General features: G+C 42.0%; 1 protein-coding gene and 2 pseudogenes across 3 annotated transcripts in view; 2 read left to right on the top strand and 1 right to left on the bottom strand.

Annotated features, from left to right (window-relative positions):
- LOC309664751 (interferon alpha-1-like) overlaps positions 1-17,880 on the top strand; it is a 109,159-nt gene that overhangs the window by 28,760 nt on the left and 62,519 nt on the right. The window lies entirely within an intron of this gene.
- On the top strand, positions 71-553 carry LOC309664772 (NADH dehydrogenase [ubiquinone] 1 alpha subcomplex subunit 1 pseudogene; annotated as a pseudogene). The gene has a single exon. The product of its transcript is annotated as an NADH dehydrogenase [ubiquinone] 1 alpha subcomplex subunit 1 pseudogene (transcript).
- LOC309664774 (interferon alpha-H pseudogene) lies at positions 1,010-7,260 on the bottom strand (annotated as a pseudogene). Its single transcript has one exon. The product of its transcript is annotated as an interferon alpha-H pseudogene (transcript).

The following is a 17,880-nucleotide window of genomic DNA, read 5'->3' as shown; positions in this document are numbered from 1 at the left end:
CATCATATACAAGAAAACCTGAAGAGCAAAATGAATACAAAGGAATAAGACTTTGTTGGATAAGGTTGACCTTTGAACACCAAAGCCATTGTAATGGCTGAGATTTGTTCATACCCCAGAAAACTAATGTTTGCACCCATGGGAGCATCCCCAATGAGAATGCATAATTTAGGCAACATCAAAAATTGAATTGTCGTGATGTGGTTCGAGATTCTCCCCAGGATCGCAGTCATGGCCGCGTGCTTGTCCATCCCGGGAATGGCCACTGCACGCATCCACAGGTTCACTAACGGGGGCAAGGAAGAAAGGGTTGCCCGTTATTCATATCAGTGGAATTTGATAGAAAGAGATAGGTGCATCTCTGCAGTTAATCGTTACTATGTGTCAAATGGTTTGGTGAACATTGATTAAGGAAGCATTTTCCTGATTGATGAAAAATAACTCAGTTATGCTTGTCTACCCCTGCTAGAAGGTTATGCAGTGTATTGTGTAGCATGCAGTGTATTTTGTAGTGTGTAATAAAAATAAAACAAAAAAGTAAAAAAAAAAAAAATTGAATCATTCTCCATATTTTTGCATTAATGTTCAAATTTCCCTAAGGACCTCCAGAAGTTCCAATCCAAGTCTGTTCTTTTAAACGGAATGAATACATCTTTGTATTTGACTCATAACTGGATAAATATTGATTATTATCATGGAACGAATTAACTTTCATCTCCCATCTTGAATTCTTTTATTTTGCGTAGGAAGTCATGTGGCCTCAGCCCTCTACATTCCTGCTCTTTACATGGTAGGTATGTGATAATCTTTGGCAAATTAGCTCTTTAGTAACTGGACTCTATCCATTCCCTGTATTATCCTTGGCAGCAAGTCCAGTGTAATCACACCACAAGTAATTTTTTGTAATAGACTCATCTATGTATTTTATTTTATTTTATTTTCATTGAAGTATAGTTGATTCCAATGTTTGTTAGTTTTTCTGGTGTATAGCAAAGAGATTCAGATATAGATATATATATATATTCTTTTTCAGATTCTTTTCCATTATAGTTTACTAGAAGATACTGAACATAATTTCCTGTGTTATACAGTAGGACCTTGTTGTTTTTCTATTTTATATATAGTAGTTTGTATCTGCTAATCTCAAACTCCATTTATCCCTCTCCCCCCTTTCCCTTTGGTAACCATAAGTTTATTTTCTATGTCTGTGAGTCAGTGTCTGTTTTGTAAGTAAGTTCATTTGTATCATTTTTTGATTCCACATATAAGTGATATCATGTGATATTTGTCTTTGTCTTACTTCACTTAGTATGATAATCTCTAGGTCCATCCATGTTGTTGCAAATGGCATTATTTCATTCTTTTATATGGCTGAGTAGTAGTCCATTGTATATATATATACCACACCTTCTCTTTCCATTCATCTGTCGATGAACATTCAGGTTCATTCCATGTCTTGGCTATTGTGAATAGTTCTGCTATAAACATTGAAGTGCATGTATCTTTTCGAATTAGAGTTTTCTCCAGATATATGCCCAGGAGTGGGATTGTTGGATCATATGGTAACTTTAGTTTTCTTTTTTTAAGGAAACTCCATCCTGTTTTCCATAGTGGCTGCACCAATTTACATTCCCACCAACAGTGTAGGAGGATTCCCTTTTCTCCAAATCCTCTCCAGCATTTATTGTTTGTAGACTTTTTGATGATGGCCATTGTGACCGGTGTGAGGTGATACTTCATTGTAGTTTTGATTTGCATTTCTCTAATAATCAGCAATTTTGAGCATCTTATCATGTGCTTATTGGCCATCTGTATGTCTTCTTTGGAGAAATGTCTATTCAGGTCTTCAGCCCCTTTTTTTTTTTTTTTTTAATGTATATGCTTTCATATACTTTTTTCTTTTTTCTTTTTAATGGCTGTGTTGGGTCTTCGTTTCTGTGCGAGGGCTTTCTCTAGTTGCGGCAAGAAGGGGCCACCCTTCATCGCGGTGCGTGGGCCTCTCACTATCGCGGCCTCTCTTGTTGCGGAGCACAGGCTCCAGACGCACAGGCTCAGTAGTTGTGGCTCACGGGCCCAGTTGCTCCGCGGCATGTGGGATCTTCCCAGACCAGGGCTTGAACCCGTGTCCCCTGCATTGGCAGGCAGACTCTCAACCACTGCGCCACCAGGGAAGCCCCAGCCCATTTTTTGATTGGGTTGTTTATTTCTATGTTATTGAGCTGTATAAGTTGTTTGTATATTTTGGGAATTAAGCCCTTGTCAGTTGCATAGCTAGCAAATATTTCCTGCCACTCCATAGCTTGTCTTTTCATTTTGTTAATGGTTTCCTTTGCTATTCAGAAGCTTATAAGTTTGATTAGGTCCCATTTGTTTATTTTTGCTTTTATTTCTATGCCTTGGGAAACTGACTTAAGAAAATATTGCTACGATTTATGTCAGAGAATATTTTGCCTATGTTTTCTTCTAGGAGTTGTATGGTGTCACATCTTATATTTAAGTCTTTAAGCCATTTTGAGTTTATGTTTGTGTATGGTGTGAGGAAGTGTTCTAACTTAATTGATTTAATTATGGCTGTCCAGCTTCCCCAAAACCACTTGCTGAAGAGACTGTCTTTTCTCCATTGTACATTCTTGCCCCCTTTGTCGAAGATTCATTGACTGTAGGTGTGTGGGTTTATTTCTGGGCTCTGTATTCTGTTCCACTGATCCATAGGTCTGGTTTTGTGCCAATACCATGCTGTTTTGATTTCTCTAGCTTTGTAGCATTGTCTGAAGTCTGGAAGGGTTATACCTCCAGCTTTGTTCTTTCTCCTAAGGATTGCTTTGGCAATTCTGGGTCTTTTGTGGTTCCATATAGATTTTAGGATTATTTGTTCTAGTTCTGTGAAAGATGTCATGGGTAATTTGATAGGGATCGCACTGAATCTGTAGATTGCTTTGTGTAGTATGGCCATTAATTCTTCCCATCCAGGCCCATAGGATAACTATCCATTCCTTTGAATCATCTTCAATTTCCTTTATCAATGTTGTATAGTTCTTAGTTATAAGTATTTCATCTCCTTGGTCAGGTTTATTCTTAAGTATTTTATTATTTTTTTATGAGATTTTAAAAGGGATTGTTTTTTTACTTTTTCCTTTGATATTTCATCATTAGTGTAAAGAAATGCAACAGATTTCTCTATGTTAATCTTGTATTCTGTTACCTTGCTTAATTCGTTCATAAGTTCTAGTAGTTTTTGACTCAACAAGTAATTTTACTAAAGCACTTTCTGAGATTTTCTCCTCCTACTGGCAGACATTTACGAATGACCAATCTATTTTGCTTCCTCACAGCCATATTTACTGCGATTATAACAGACAATGGCTAACATTTCCACTCTACTCCTGCTGATATCAATAATGCCTACTGAGTTTATTGCTAAAATCACTTGGATTCTCTTTGCTTTAAGGTGCATATGGCTGGGGATTCAAGTTGCAAGAGCAGCACAATTTTCAGCCTGTGCCCAGAACTATATTAAACACACAAGGATGGCCTTGTCTCTAATTTGTCCACTAGTATGTCACAATAGAAAATAACCAGACTGGTGTCATATACAGAGCCAAGGATCTAAACTCAAACCCTCTCTGATCCTCATAGCTCACAGCAGCCAGAGATTTACCATATTACTGTTTCGTGGATCTTTACTAATGTGATAATTATTACCTTTATCCTGAGATTTTTTGGAGACTCCTTACAAAAAATGATGAATATCATTTTCATCCTGTATTTTCATTCTATCCCATGAGACAGTGGGCTCCTTTTCAGTTTGATTTCCAATATTTGACATATAATAATTAAAGCATTATGGCAGGTTGTAAATCAAGAGTTTGAATTCTGAGTCCTTGGTCTACTCTTTTTGCCTGCTAACCTGCTCATTCTTTTTTACTCAGTATGACTATATTCTTACTTCTAGATGCATGTAACCTTTAGAGACCTTTAAATTCATATATTGATGGCCTAACCACCAAAGTGGTGATATCAGGTGGCGGACCCTTTGGAACATGATTATGCTGTGAAGATGGAGACCTCACAAATGGAATTAGGGCAGTTATAAAACAGGTCAAGATAAATCCCTCCCTCTTCTGCCCTGTGCTGATATAAGGAGAATTCTGCAGTGTGAGACCTGAAGCAGCCTCTCACCAGAACTGGACCAGGCTGACACCCAGATCTTGGATTTCCAGACTCTAGAACTGTGAGCAATACATTTCTGCTCTTTACAAACTACCCAGTCTATGCTCTTTTGTTGAAGAAGCCCAAATAGTAAGACATGACCTGACCTATTGTATCCTCAGAATATCTTCCAGGAGTCTGTAAAATACCTAAAGCGAGAGACACCGTCTTACCCAACCCCGTTTCCTAGACAGCTAGTCCAGTCCCTATCATTTCAGGAGCTCAATCAATATTCATGTAACATCAATCCACAATGGTGGTAATGATAGGAGAAAGAATTATACCAACATATACTAGATAGATATGATGTGAGAAGACAATAATCTAAAGATACTTTAAAGATTCTTCATGGTTCTACAGGGGAAGTGATAATGGAATATTGTGTGAGTTTTTTTTGTTTTTTGGGATTGTGTTGGGTCTTCATTGCTGTGTGTGGACTTTCTCTAGTTGCGGATAGCGGGAGCTACTCCTCATTGCGGTGCGCAGGCTTCTCATTGCGGTGGCTTCTCTTGTTGCGGAGCACGGGCTCTAGGTGCGCGGGCTTCAGTATTTGTGGCACATGGGCTCAGTAGTTGTGGCTCGTGGGCTCTAGAGCACAGGCTCAGTAGTTGTGGTGCATGGGCTTAGTTGCTCCGTGGCATGTGGGATCTTCCCGGACTAGGGCCTGAACCCGTGTCCCCTGCATTGGCAGATGGATTCTTAACCACTGTGCCACCAGGGAAGCCCGTGTGAGGTATTTTTTTAAAGATTGTTTGCAGGAATATTTTCTTCAAGTTTGCATTTCTAGTATTTGGAAGATCTGGTGAGTGGAAGACTCACTCTCCACTCAGTGATTCTTAAGTACTTGCAAGGAGCTGCCTGATCATTCTTTTCTTGTCTCCCTCAGGAAATAAGGAAACAACTTGTAATGTGTCTACACTTGTGGGTATTTTCCTCATAGGCTATGCCTTTGGGCATCAACTTGAATGTTTCTTTCAAATAGTCTATGATACTGTGAACTCTGAGTCACATCCATATTATCTTCCCCAACCTGAAACTGTGGAATAAGAATTTGTGTCAGATTGTTTTTAATGAAGTGTGTGCAAGCAAGAACATTAGTTGTTCCTCTCCACCCCACCCAGAACTTCACTAGGACAAATAGGGTAAAAATGAAAAGTGGTCTCATGCCCTGAACTTGTCTCCTCATCCATTAGTCATCCAATAATTTCCCAACTTCTTTGCAATTAGATTACCATGAGGATAAATTCAGGCCATGTAATATGAGCAGAAGTGCTCTTACCCTGTATAGTTCTGGCCCTTGAAAACATCCATGTGGTCCGCCAGACTTTTTCCCTTTACCACTGAGTGGAATAGACTCAAGTACTACAGACAAATTTGGAGTCACCTGTTGATGATGGAAAAATCCACACAACAGTGGGTACCCATGTCCTCGAATCCCTCTTTGGAGCAGAGCCAACCAGAATATTCACCTGATCAGGAAGGCCTGCATTGTGCCCTTAAAAGAAGAAAAGATAAATTTCTATTATGATCAAATTCCTGACAGTTTGCTGTTTACCTGTTACAGCAGCCAGCATTAAGTTAACTGACAAATACCTTTAACAACATACAATCCTAAAAACTTTTCCACAAAAAGAAAATAAACTTCATAGGTTGAAAATAGCAATACCCCCAAAAAACCTAAACAGATCTTTTATTATTATGAAATTGTTTATTTAAGAAAAGAGATTGTGTTCTTCTGTCTAAATATATTTTTGTAAAAGTATGATTTTCATTTCAGACATTTATCAGCTTGTGAGGAAATATGAGTCGAGATTGCTTTGGAACACTAAGCAAACACTAATCTGATTAGAGAGTGTCACAAATATAATTTTCATTTTATTTGTTGACATTTCTTTGAGGATTCTTACATGAAGGAAAGGACCTTTCAGTTTCCACTCTGACAACCTCCCAGGCACAGGGGCTGTATTCCTTTGCCTTCAGGTAGAGATGGATTCCGTGGAAATACTCCTGGGCAGCAAGTCCCAAATCGCGACAATCTAGATTGCCTTTTTTCAGCTGCTCCAGTCGGTCCAGCCTCTGATCAAGGCTGGAGAGAAGTTTATCGAAGAGGGTGTTGTTCCAGGCAGCATGGCTGTCCTCCATGGTGAAGAGGCTGAAGTTCTGTTGGAGCATCAGTTGGCAATAAACGGGTGCCTTGAGTTGTCTGGATTTGGGTGATATTCTCTCTTTTCCAAGGAAATTTGAAGTCGGTTCTGTCCTCTAGGCACGACTGAGAGGGGATCCTTTTCATCTGTCTTAAATGTATGAAGATTTCTTTGTTGCCAAGAGAGCAAGCAGGGATGGAGCAGAGCATCACTCCTGCCACTAGCAAATAGATCTGGGCCATTGAGAATTTCAGTGAGCCACAGGGCGGCGGGCAGGCACCGCTAAACAATCAGCAAAAGGTTCCTTCCCTGGGTCCTGGGACAGCGCACTTCTCTAGGAGGCCGCAAGAGGGCGCAAGATGTCTTTTTTATCGATTTTGTTAGGGAAACATCGATTTCTGAGAGTCTGCAGTTTTCAGCGGGTCTGGCAGCTCGAGAGAAAAGGCGTTGAAGCCTCAGAGACCAACTTTGTGCTGCTTTAATAGTGCGAGAAAAACATTCATTTCGGAAGCCCAGAGGGCTGAGGAAGGAACTTTGTCGCGGCCTCGCCAGCGACATTTTTGTCTGATTGGAAGCTGGAACCTTGCATTTTCGGGGCTGCCCCTGAGTTTTGTGCTTTATTTTCGCACAGAAACTTGAACGAGTCCATTTTGGAGAATCAAGCCGTTTTCTGAGGGATTTGAAGCTGGGAATCAGAGCGAGTTGGGGCCGATTTTACAGATTCGGGCTCGTTTCTGGCGCGAGGCAGCGAAGGCTCAGAGAAAAGGGAACGCGGCGGCGGCGATGGGACGACAGGACGATGTTGGGGACACCCTGCGGGTGAGTCGGAGAGCGGCCACCACCGGAGCCGAGGACGCGGGAGCTGAGCGCCCCTGTAGATGCTCTGGGACTTCATGGTGTCTTTCAAGAATACAGCGTTACATAGCACAGGGAGATCAGCTCGGTGCTTTGTGACCACCTAGAGGGGTGGGATGGGGAGGGTGGGAGGGAGGGAGATGCAAGAGGGAAGAGATATGGGAACATATTGTATATGTATAACTGATTCACTTTGTTATAAAGCAGAAGCTAACACACCATTGTAAGGCAATTATACTTCAATAAAGATGTTTAAAAAAAAAAAAAGAATACAGCGTTAACGTGGGGGAGGAAGTACTGAATAACTGAAAAGTGGGAATATTTTAAAACTCACAGCATTTTATTTTGAAAATTTTAAATTAAATTTATATTTAATTTAATTTATATTATGTGTAACTTAAATATTTTTAAATTTTTTATATTTTGAAATATTTTTATGAAAATATTTTAAATTTAGATATAGGATATTAAAATATATACATCAAAACACAGCATTTTATTAAACTCTATTTAAACTATAGTTTCTTTATACTAAAACAAGAATATAATTTTACTCTCTTAGCAAATGGAAGCAAACTCATTAATATATTCAAGATCACTTCTATACTTGACAATTTCTCGTGACTCTGTGACAGTCTTAAATAATTTTTATTTAACCCGGGTTTCTGAAACACCTCTCCCAGGACCCCATCTTGATTGCATTGTAGAAAGAAGAGGACAGTGGTTAAGACTCTGTGCTTCTAATGCAAGGGGTGTGGGTTCGATCCCTGGTGGGGGAACTAAGATCCCACATGGAGTGTGGCCCACCCAAAAAAGAAGAAAGAGAGAAAAAAGAAAGAAAGAAGGAAGGAAGGAAGGAAAGAAAAAAAAGAGGGAGGAAGGAAGGAAGGAACAAAGAAGAGTTAGTGTCCTGGACAAAGCGTTGAGGACATTTACCAGGTCTGATCTTTTCATTTTCTTTGGTAAGAATTTCATAGATTAAAGGAAAATTGCCCAGATTTCATTGGCAACGTGAAACCTTCCTTTGTAAGACACTCACAGTCGTGCAAATGCAGGGTCATTTCTTGTCTTTATCTAAAATTTTGATGTTTTGTTCAGCAGGCATGTTTTGTCATTTTCATTTTGCAATATTGAATTAAAATATTATTTATCTTGACGTCTTAGATTTGGTGCCTTCTTACATTCCATGCTTAAAGAAAGTCCTTTTCACTTAACCCTAAAACTAACCTAGGAAATAGCTTTTGAAGTACTGTTGAGAAAGTACTTCCCTGGATGAAAGTATAAGAAAGTATAGGTGAAAGTCCTGTCACCCTCTCCCCCATCTACATTTTATAACCAATTTCCTGGTCTCTTTAACTTTTAAAACAATCTTTGTCTTAAAATAATATCACCAGAGGTGATCTGAGACTAAGGATGAGGTACTATTCGTTTATACTATTCACAGAGCAGTCATTTTTTGTGTGTGTGAGACAATTTTCCTAGATCCTTGTTCTCTACAAAATTATTCAAGGGCTGTTAAGATTTCTGTCCATAATGTACCAGGCACCGCTCTAAGACTGGAATCTTGGGCTCTGCTGCTTCACAGTCCTGTGGGCAATCCCTCTCCTAGAGTTTGCATTTGGGGGACTCAACATGCAGACCATATATATACATTTTAACCATTTTCCTTCTCTCTAAATCTTCTTTTTAAAAATCTGTCTCTTTATTTTTTAAGAAAAAAAATACCTTAGACTGCCTTCATCTGATTTCCTATCTCCCCACCCCTTGCCCTTTGGTAACCACAAATCTGATTTCTTTTTCTATGAGTTTGTTTTTGAAGTATAATTTAATCTGTGTCTTAAAAATTAGCATCAGAGGTGGTCTGAAACTAACTCAGGATGAGGAAAGGGACTGCTTATCTCATTTACAGTATTCACAGAGCAGCTATGTTTTATCAGACAACTTTCCTAGATGCTGGTTCTCTGCAAAGAGCTTCAATTGCTGTAAGATTTCTCTCCATAATGTACCAGGTACTGCTCTAAGGGTGGAAACTTGGGCTCTGCTCCTTCACGGTCCTGCCGGCAATCCTTCTCCTAGAGTTTCCACTTGGGGCCTCAACGTGCAGACCCCTGACAGTGTTAAGGGACCTGCAGTCAGAGCTTCTCTTGGCTGGGCTGAGGGTGGACTATACAGGTTACCATTTGTTGTATTAATACAAAAGCCTGCTATCATTCACTCTTCGGATTCTCAGCCTGTAACTTGCAAACTTTATTTTATTTGATCTATGCAATGTCCTGTGTGACCACTAGTAAAGATGACTCAATTTTTTAAAAGAGGAAGTGAAAGTCTGATGTCTTTTAAATTCAGAAGCCACAGACCTTTGTCAGAGTGGAGCTTTCTGCTGCTCCCAGGCCCTCCTCTTCATCAGCTCTGAGCACTGGCCCTCAGCTGCACTGAGCACGTGGTGCTGCCTTCATCCTAATCCTGCCTCTGAAGTCTGTCCTCCCTGCTCCCTGGAGGGCAGTCACCATCCCTGCCTTACTTTCCTGGAATCCACATTGCCAAGCACATAGTCACATATATGTGCAGTCAGAACATTTTTGGTGGCAGAATGAAGAGGACTGTATGAATTAACCCTTGTTGTTCAGTACTATGCCACCATTACCTGCAGACTATGTCAGAAAATGAGAGCTACAGTTCTGTAAATAATTGTGGAAGAATTCAAATCTTATGTATTAGACCCTTAAAAAAGAAATGCAGAGAGGTGTGGCTAGATATATTTTGGTGCAATTTAAGAAGTGTCAAAATAGAGTACAGGGTCAGACCTCTAAGTTCTTTTATTAGACTTAAAAAACGGAGTTATATTGAGCGTCAGGTTTTTATTTCAACCTGAGTTGACTCACTTAGATGACTACATCCTGTTGGATTGAGTCTTCTGTCATTTTCCATGAATATATTTAATTTCCAGTGTAATAATACAAAAACAGCATTGAAGATGTGACATTCTCTGACGCCCAAAATAGAAGAGAATTTTTTTTTAAGTGAGGAAACAAAATTGAGATAAGTACAGAAAATGACAATTCTGGCTTAATTAAGAATCTCATTTCCGGGAAGATTTTCAGCACAGCTGGATAAAGGCCGCCACAGCCAGACATCTTCAGCATCACCAAGCTCACCAGAGGTCTGCCAACCTCTTCACTGATGACACCGAGGATGATGTTCTCCAGCCCTGTAAAATGTGATGGATGGAGCTGATCATCACCATTGCCGTCCTCTGAGAGACCAGGAATCCGCAGATTCAGCGTTTCAGTGAAACAGCGCCAGGGCTACAGCTCAACAACGCGCAAAGCTCCTTTCCCTGCGCCGCAGCGGCCAGGAGCGGCGCCCGAACTCGCAGTAAGGGACCGACCGGCACCGCCCACCCAGTAGGACCCGCCTCCGGGTCCAGTACCGCGGACTCGAGCGCTGCATACACGGGGAGAACCTGGCCGTTGCCGTGGGCAGGAGCCCAGGCCCGGGCGAGGCGCCGCCGGGGCCCAGGGAGCGAGTGGGGCTGCGAGGGCAGTGAGTAAACTTTCCTTGGTGCTGCCCTCACTCTTTATGACACATTAATCCTGAATTGATTACTAATTAAATGTTACAATGCTACTGTGAACATGATTACCAAAGACCTACCAGACAAATTACACAGACTTTTAGTCTTTATCAAAAATGATATGACAGCAACTACAAATTCCGTAGCCCTTATAAGGGACTCACTTAATCTTTCCAACATAGTTGATGAGTGTTAATATTCTCATTTCCAAAGAGCCACCTGCTAAGGCTTTATGTGAATAAAACAATCTGATAAGTAAATGGCAAATCCAGGTTTCAAAACCTAATATGTCAGATTCCAAACTCCACTTCCCTATCCACACCATAGACACCTGTGCAAACTGCATGTGTTGAACCATCCCTTATTTTCTGGAAAGCCCTATACTTTTCTTGTAACACATTGATATTCCTTTGTTGTCTCATACCTCGCTGTTACAAATTCTTTATATTTTCATTAATTTTTGTCCACCTACAAATTTCTAGATGAGTTGAACAAATTACAAAGTATCCTGATTATTTTACATAATAAGCAAAGTAAAATGATCAACTGGCAATTATTTCTGAGAGCCTAAATGTGATCAACAAAATTAATAATTCTAATAATTATAAAATAATCATATTTAATTGTCCAAGATGATTCATATATATTGTTCAATTAATTCTCACCATAAATTTATGAGCTGCGTGCTAGACAAGACCCTTGAGAGTTGTGACCCCTGCACCAGATTGGATTACAAACATTTCAAGGAGTCCTCTGTAGACAACACCAAACTCTAGTGGATTCAGGCAACAAATACTTAACGCTCCCCACTTACATGAATATGGGAAATGATTGGAAGAATATAAGACGATGTATACTAACGGGTAAAATGTGAGGGATGGAGCAGAGCATCCCCACGGCCATCAGCAGCGAGATCAGGAGTCCAGAAATTCAGCACTTCACCTGCACCACCGTGAAAGGGAGCTCAGGTCCTCCACTAGGCAAAGCCCTCAAAGCTACCTTCGCTGCGCCCCAGCGGCCGGGAGGGGGCGCCCGAACTCGCCCCAACGGACCGACGGGCACCGCCCACCCAGCGGGACCCGCCTCCGGGTCCAGCTCCGCGAACTCGGGCGCAGCGCCCACGGGAAGAACCTGCGCGTCGCCGTCTGCAGGAGCCCCGACCCAGGAAAGGCGCCGCTGGGGCCCAGTGAGCGCGTGGGGCCGCGAGAGCGAGAGGAAACTTCCTTTTCGGGCCTGACTGCGGAGGGGAGCTTTGCCGCGGCTTCGCACAGTCTTTCATTTTCTGCACCTGCCTCTGCGTCCATCCTTCCCTTCCTGGTAGGAGCTTTTAGCCAGACCGGTTGACGCCGGTGCCCATTTACGCAGGGATTGACGGCTTGAAATCAGAGCATGTCGTGGTATGTGTTCAGATTTCAGGGCTGTTTCTGGGAAGAAAGTCGAATTCAGGAAAAGGAGAAACGCACCTACAATCTGGACACGAATTTTATTACAATGATTTTATTAAACTTTAATGGCTCATTTTTTATACAACGTTATAGTAGTTTAAAAGTATTGAAAAGTGGGTGTATTAAAATTCAGATTATTGTAGCTGTGAACATTTTACTTATACCAAAACCACAATTTGTTAAAATGTACTGGGCTTTTGAAAGCAAATTCAACAATAATTTTGTCAGAATTACTTCTTATCTCATTTTCAATTGAGAGAATTACCATCTTAATTTAATTTTAGCTTACTGAAACAGTTTTTGAGAAACAGCATATACATTTCTGATTTATATTAATTCTTTTCTCCATCTCATCCCTAATGCATTTCCAAATTATAGGGGATATTCTTCCTGTCCCACAGTTTGAAAATATGATTCTGTGGCAGGCCAATATTCTGATATTTCTTCTTTGATTGACAACAATGATAACCACCTTGTTGGCACATTTTTATGGGGCTATCTCCTTCTCTTTTGACAGAATCAAAATTTTCATCAAGTGCTTCTGTATGTATTGAGACTGAAAAGTGACCAAAACTTTTCACTATAAAAGCTTCAGTATCACAGGTAAACACATCACACCCATTTTTAGCAGTGTTGTGTGAGGGGTGTCCAGATATTTAGCAAGTAAGTACATTTAGGTTTCTTTGGTGAGAAATGTATAGAATGCATGGAATTTGTCAAACTTTAACTTTGTGCTAGAAGCCCTCCCTCCTCCCCCACTTGTACAGCTCTTGGGCTTTTGTAATTGTGGTGCCAAATTTTGTCTTCATTTATAATTTTTATATGTTCGTCAAGGGTTTTTTTATCATTAATTCTAATTTTTTAAACCATTGCAATAATATATTACTTTTCCATATTACTAAGTCACTTGGCACCCCTTCTCTATTTGTATCTGAGGCAAGTTTCTAGCTTGCCTAAATCTAATCCCTACACTGGAAAGAGTTTTTGATATGAAATGTTGTGATTTTCCTTGGGTGAAAATTATGTCTGAAAATCAGGGAACATCCCCTTCCCCATCCCTCACTTTATTGGTTTTTTTACAAGTTATCTTTGTCTTTATAACATTGTTTTACCTATACCTTAAACACTATCACCAGAGGTAGTCTGAAACTAAGTGAAATGAGAGTCGTGATTATTTATATCATTTATTTATACATTTCACAGAGTAGCTATGATCTGCCAGACAACTTGCTAGGATTCAGGTGCTCCAGAGAGAGCTTCAGGTGTGCTGTGTGATTTCTCCTCTGTGCTAGGCACAGCCTTAGCAACGTAGCCTGGGCTCTGCTCCTTCTCATTTCTACAGACAACCCTTTGTCCAGGAGTTCCCATTTGGGAGGTGCTAACTTCTCTGATCCTTAAGTTTAAAAACACCTGAAAAAATTGTCAAGTAGTCAGTTAAACTATGTCACACCACAAATACAAAATTAGGTCAGTCTATGTGAACTACCCTGGAAAGATTTCCATGATAAATATTATATAGAAATAAACTGTACAGTGATGTCTTTGGTATAATTTTATAAAAGCATATCCAAAAAGAGCATTGGTCCTGTAGAGAGTTTGAGATGCCAACCCCTCAACTTTAGTGGAAAGGGGCCACCTTGAGGTCTCACTGAGGCAGTCTTGATATTTCTAAGGCACTGGGACTCTGGGGGGCTCTGGACAGTGTTATTTGCCAAGTCCATGTGGCAACTCTAACAAGGCCAGGCCTTAAATTTGTATAAAGTGCTTACCTGTTTAGTCTGTTCTTCATGACTATGTTATTAAAATATATGAATATTCTCCAGTTAGTAGATGAGATTTGGGGATTAAATATGCAGTTTTCTGTATTAAATATCATAATTGTTACTACCACTGTTATCTTCATGGAGCTGCAGCAGAGAAGAGAGGTCCTGACTCCAGCAGGCCCAGACCACGAGCAGCCCTTGGAAGACATTCTGAGGCCGAGGCTGTGCCTAGGGGATCTGAGGTTCCAAGCTTCTCCTGGCTGGAGCAGCCTCAGAGGCCCCCAGAGCTGAGCCCTGCCTGCTGAACACTGATAGAGGAGCTGGCAGAAGAGTCCCTCTGGCAGGGTCACTGCAGGGTTCCCAACATGTCCAGAAAGCTGTGCCGGGACCTCATATGTGAGGCTAAATCTCCAGCTCTTGTCTTCCAGAAGCCACAGGGGCAGAGCCAGTTTCCTGAGGTGAAACCTATGGTGGTTCCCAATAGACAGCCTGAGGGGGGCAATCCCTCAGACTCCTGTCCTTTCTGGTGGCTCTGTCCTAGGACATGCTGTAGGCGCCCTCTCTCCAGCTAGCTCTCTCATTTCCCAAATGGCTCTTGAGTACCAACTAAATCCTAAGCTCCTAAGGCTAGTGATGGAGCAGCGAATACCTGTTCTGGAAGAAAATAGATAATTAAGCCAAAAGTCACAACATAGACTAAAATGTATGCCTGGGGAAGTAAAGGCACCTTTCCCAGCTGTAAAAGTCAAAGAAGGATTACCCCCTGGGAAACTTTTTTCACTGTAACAGGAAGGAAGGAGGAAGGGTGGTAAATGTTTTTGAGTTTGGTAACAAAAAGTTCTCTTCTAATGGCTTTTACGTCCTCTGTGAAGTGGCATCCAGCACATCTGCTGAGGTTGGGGGACAGAAGTTTGTCAAAGTGGAGAATGTTTGAAATCGTTTCGTTAAGCATAAGAGAGTTGACAGTGGAACCAGTGATATAAGCTCCAAAAAACAGGGAGCTTTGTCACTTTTGTTCACTTATGTATCCTAAGTGCACATAGAAGGAACTTACCAAATATATAGGATGAATGGAAGTATGAATTCCATGCAGTATTGGAGATGCCCATTAGTTGTAGACCATAGAACTATGGTAGCACAGTATACTCGTTTGTGTGATTTTATCTAGTGGGTCTCCACCACTTACCAGAGGTCAGGCGTGGAAGAGGCAGAGAGTTTGGACTTTAGCCGGACAGGAATGATGAAACAAGAATGACGTGAGGGTGTTTAGAATGTTGCTTAGCTGATGAACCATGAAGACCACTGTGTTAGTTTGCTAGAACTGCCCTAACAAAATGCTGCAGGTTGGGTGGCTTAAACAACAGAAATTTATTTTCTCGTAGTTCTGGAGGCTAAAAGTCCAAGATCCAGGTGTAGGCAGATTTGGTTTCTCCTGAGGCCTCTCTTCTTGCCTTGCAGATGGCTGCCTTCTCACCATGTCCTCACATGGCCTTTCTCCATGTGTGCCCATCCTGGTATCTCTTCCTTTTATAAGGACACAGTGGGACTTCCCTGGCGATCGAGTGGTTAAGACTCCAGGCTTCCACTGCAGGGGACATGGGTTCGATCCCTGGTCAGGGAACTAAGATTCCCCATGGCACGGCATGGCAAAAAATAAAAAAGACACCAGTCATACTGGATTAGGACCCCACCCTAAGGGCCTCATTTTAACTTCATCACCGCTTTAAAGACCTTACCTCCAAATACCATTACATTCTTAGGTACTGGGGGTCAGGACTTTCATATGTGAATTTGTGCAGAGGACACAATTCAGCCCATAACATCTGTGGGGAGAGAGAGAGAGAGAGACTGAGAGAGACTGAGAGAGTCCTGAGACTTTCAGACAACTTGACTTATCTTTAAATGCTTCCCCTCCCTCCAGGTAGTGTTTTAAATAGGTCACCTTTAGGGAGTAGCTGTGATCAGTTGTGCTGTCACTAGAGTCCCATACCCTAGCCGTGGGAGCAGAACATTGGATTCATTCTTCTTATTCCAGGCCAAACTGAAAGCTTCCCTGGGGCAGTTGGGGGATGGGGGGGTGGCAGTGGGAGCTACAGTCAAATCAGAGAGTTAGGAATAGGGTGTGCAATGGTTAGGACCACTGGGTTAAAGTGAGAGACTTGGGTTCAAACTCCGACTCCGTGACTTCTTAGCTGAACCTCTCCGAGCCTCCGTTTCCTCCTGTCTAAAATGAGGGCAGTCATGGTGTCTCCCTCATCTCCTTTATAGGGCTGTGGAAGGGGCCCAGGAGGTGGTGAGCACAGTGGGTCACAGCAGGTGAGATGATCCTAGCAGCTCGGGGCAGTAGTGGCTTTGCCGCTGCCTTTTGTCCCATCTCAGGGCAGGTCCCTTCCTCCTCTGTTGCTCCCTCTGCAGTGTGACTGGGTAGTCCTTGGTGATCTCTGTGCCTTCGAGCTGTGGCCTCTGAGTCCACCCCGTGGGCCCCAGAGCCATCACAGCTATGGCCACTGGAATCCCAAGCAGTTTCTCCGGTGACTTCTGTGGGAAGCCGTCAGTGTCAGATGATGATGAAATTCCCAACGGTGAGATAGGAGAACATGGCTCATCTGCAGGGTTAATAATAATAGTAATAGCTAACGTTGACCTGGCCTCGCTCTGTGCCAGGCACCTTGCTCTGCCCTTTTCCTGTGTTATTTTATTAACCTCCTCCCAGCCCTGGAGAACAGACCCTATTACAGTTTCCATTTTGCAGATGAAGAAACTGAGGTTCCAAGAAGGGCAGTGCTTTGCCCAGAGTCTCACAGCGTACGGATAGCAGGACCTGGTTCTGGCTGATCCCAGAGCCTGAGCTTTTAAGCTCACCAGCCTCCTCCCCTCCTGGCCTCCCCTCGAGGAAGAACAGCCAAAACAGGGTGTGTGGAGGTGGGGGAGAAGGCATCCAGGGATAGACAAAGCACCTCATTAGCATACGGAACTACTGAGCCATCTGCAGGCCTTGAGCAAAATGCTTTTCACCCCATCTCCAACCACCGCTGGATCTGTTTCCATTTAATCTGACACTCCAAAAGCCTGAATATGAAATGACTGGGGGCAGAAGGTCAATTAGCAAATTCATTAATAGGATTAAACATTTCTCCTCTGCTGTAATCATTTCTGTGAACTAAATTCTTCTCCCTTTGTTACAGCCATCCTTGCCTGTCAGAGAAGGATAGAGCGCTTAAATACCTCCAAGACTGTTAGAATTTCAAACCGTCAGAATCGGACACCAGAATCAGTCTGTATTTTCACAGGGTCCAGAGAGGCAGGGAGGGATCAGTGGGTGGATGAGTGGTCATCCTTGCAAAGGAAACAAACGCAAGAACTTGCTGGTGCATTTGCCTTCTGCTTTCTCATTAGTTCCCTTCCCGTCCTTAGCCACACATTGGCCTAAATCTGTATTACACATATATATGTGGTATAGCAGGTACGGACACGTGCTCTTGATTAGACAGACCTGGATTCAAAACCTAGCTGTGCAACATATTAGCTATGTGACCTCAGGCAGGTGCCCTTGCCTCTGTGAACTTTCGTTTCCACATCTAGAGAATTAAGATATTGATAGTAATTACCTCCAAGGTCGTTATGAGAATTAAATGCAATAATGCATGTAAGATACTGTGGTCAGAACATAGCAAAGGTGAATTAGAGGCAAGTTACTGCTGTTTGGAGCCATGCCACTCAAAGTGTGGTCCTCGCACCAGCAACTTCTGCATCACCTGGGAGCTTATTAGGAATGCAGAGTCGCAAGCCCCTACTGAATCTTGCATTTTTAACAAGATCTCCTGGTGGCTTGGATGCCCACCGCAGTTGGAGAAACATTGACTTAGAGCACAGATTCTTTTTTTCTTAAA

The sequence above is a fragment of the Balaenoptera physalus genome (assembly GCF_965194825.1).
Source record: "Balaenoptera physalus genome assembly, chromosome: 7".
Taxonomy (NCBI): Eukaryota; Metazoa; Chordata; class Mammalia; order Artiodactyla; family Balaenopteridae; genus Balaenoptera; species Balaenoptera physalus.
Note: the sequence above shows the minus strand (reverse complement) of the source record. Positions and strands in the feature narration are given on the sequence as shown.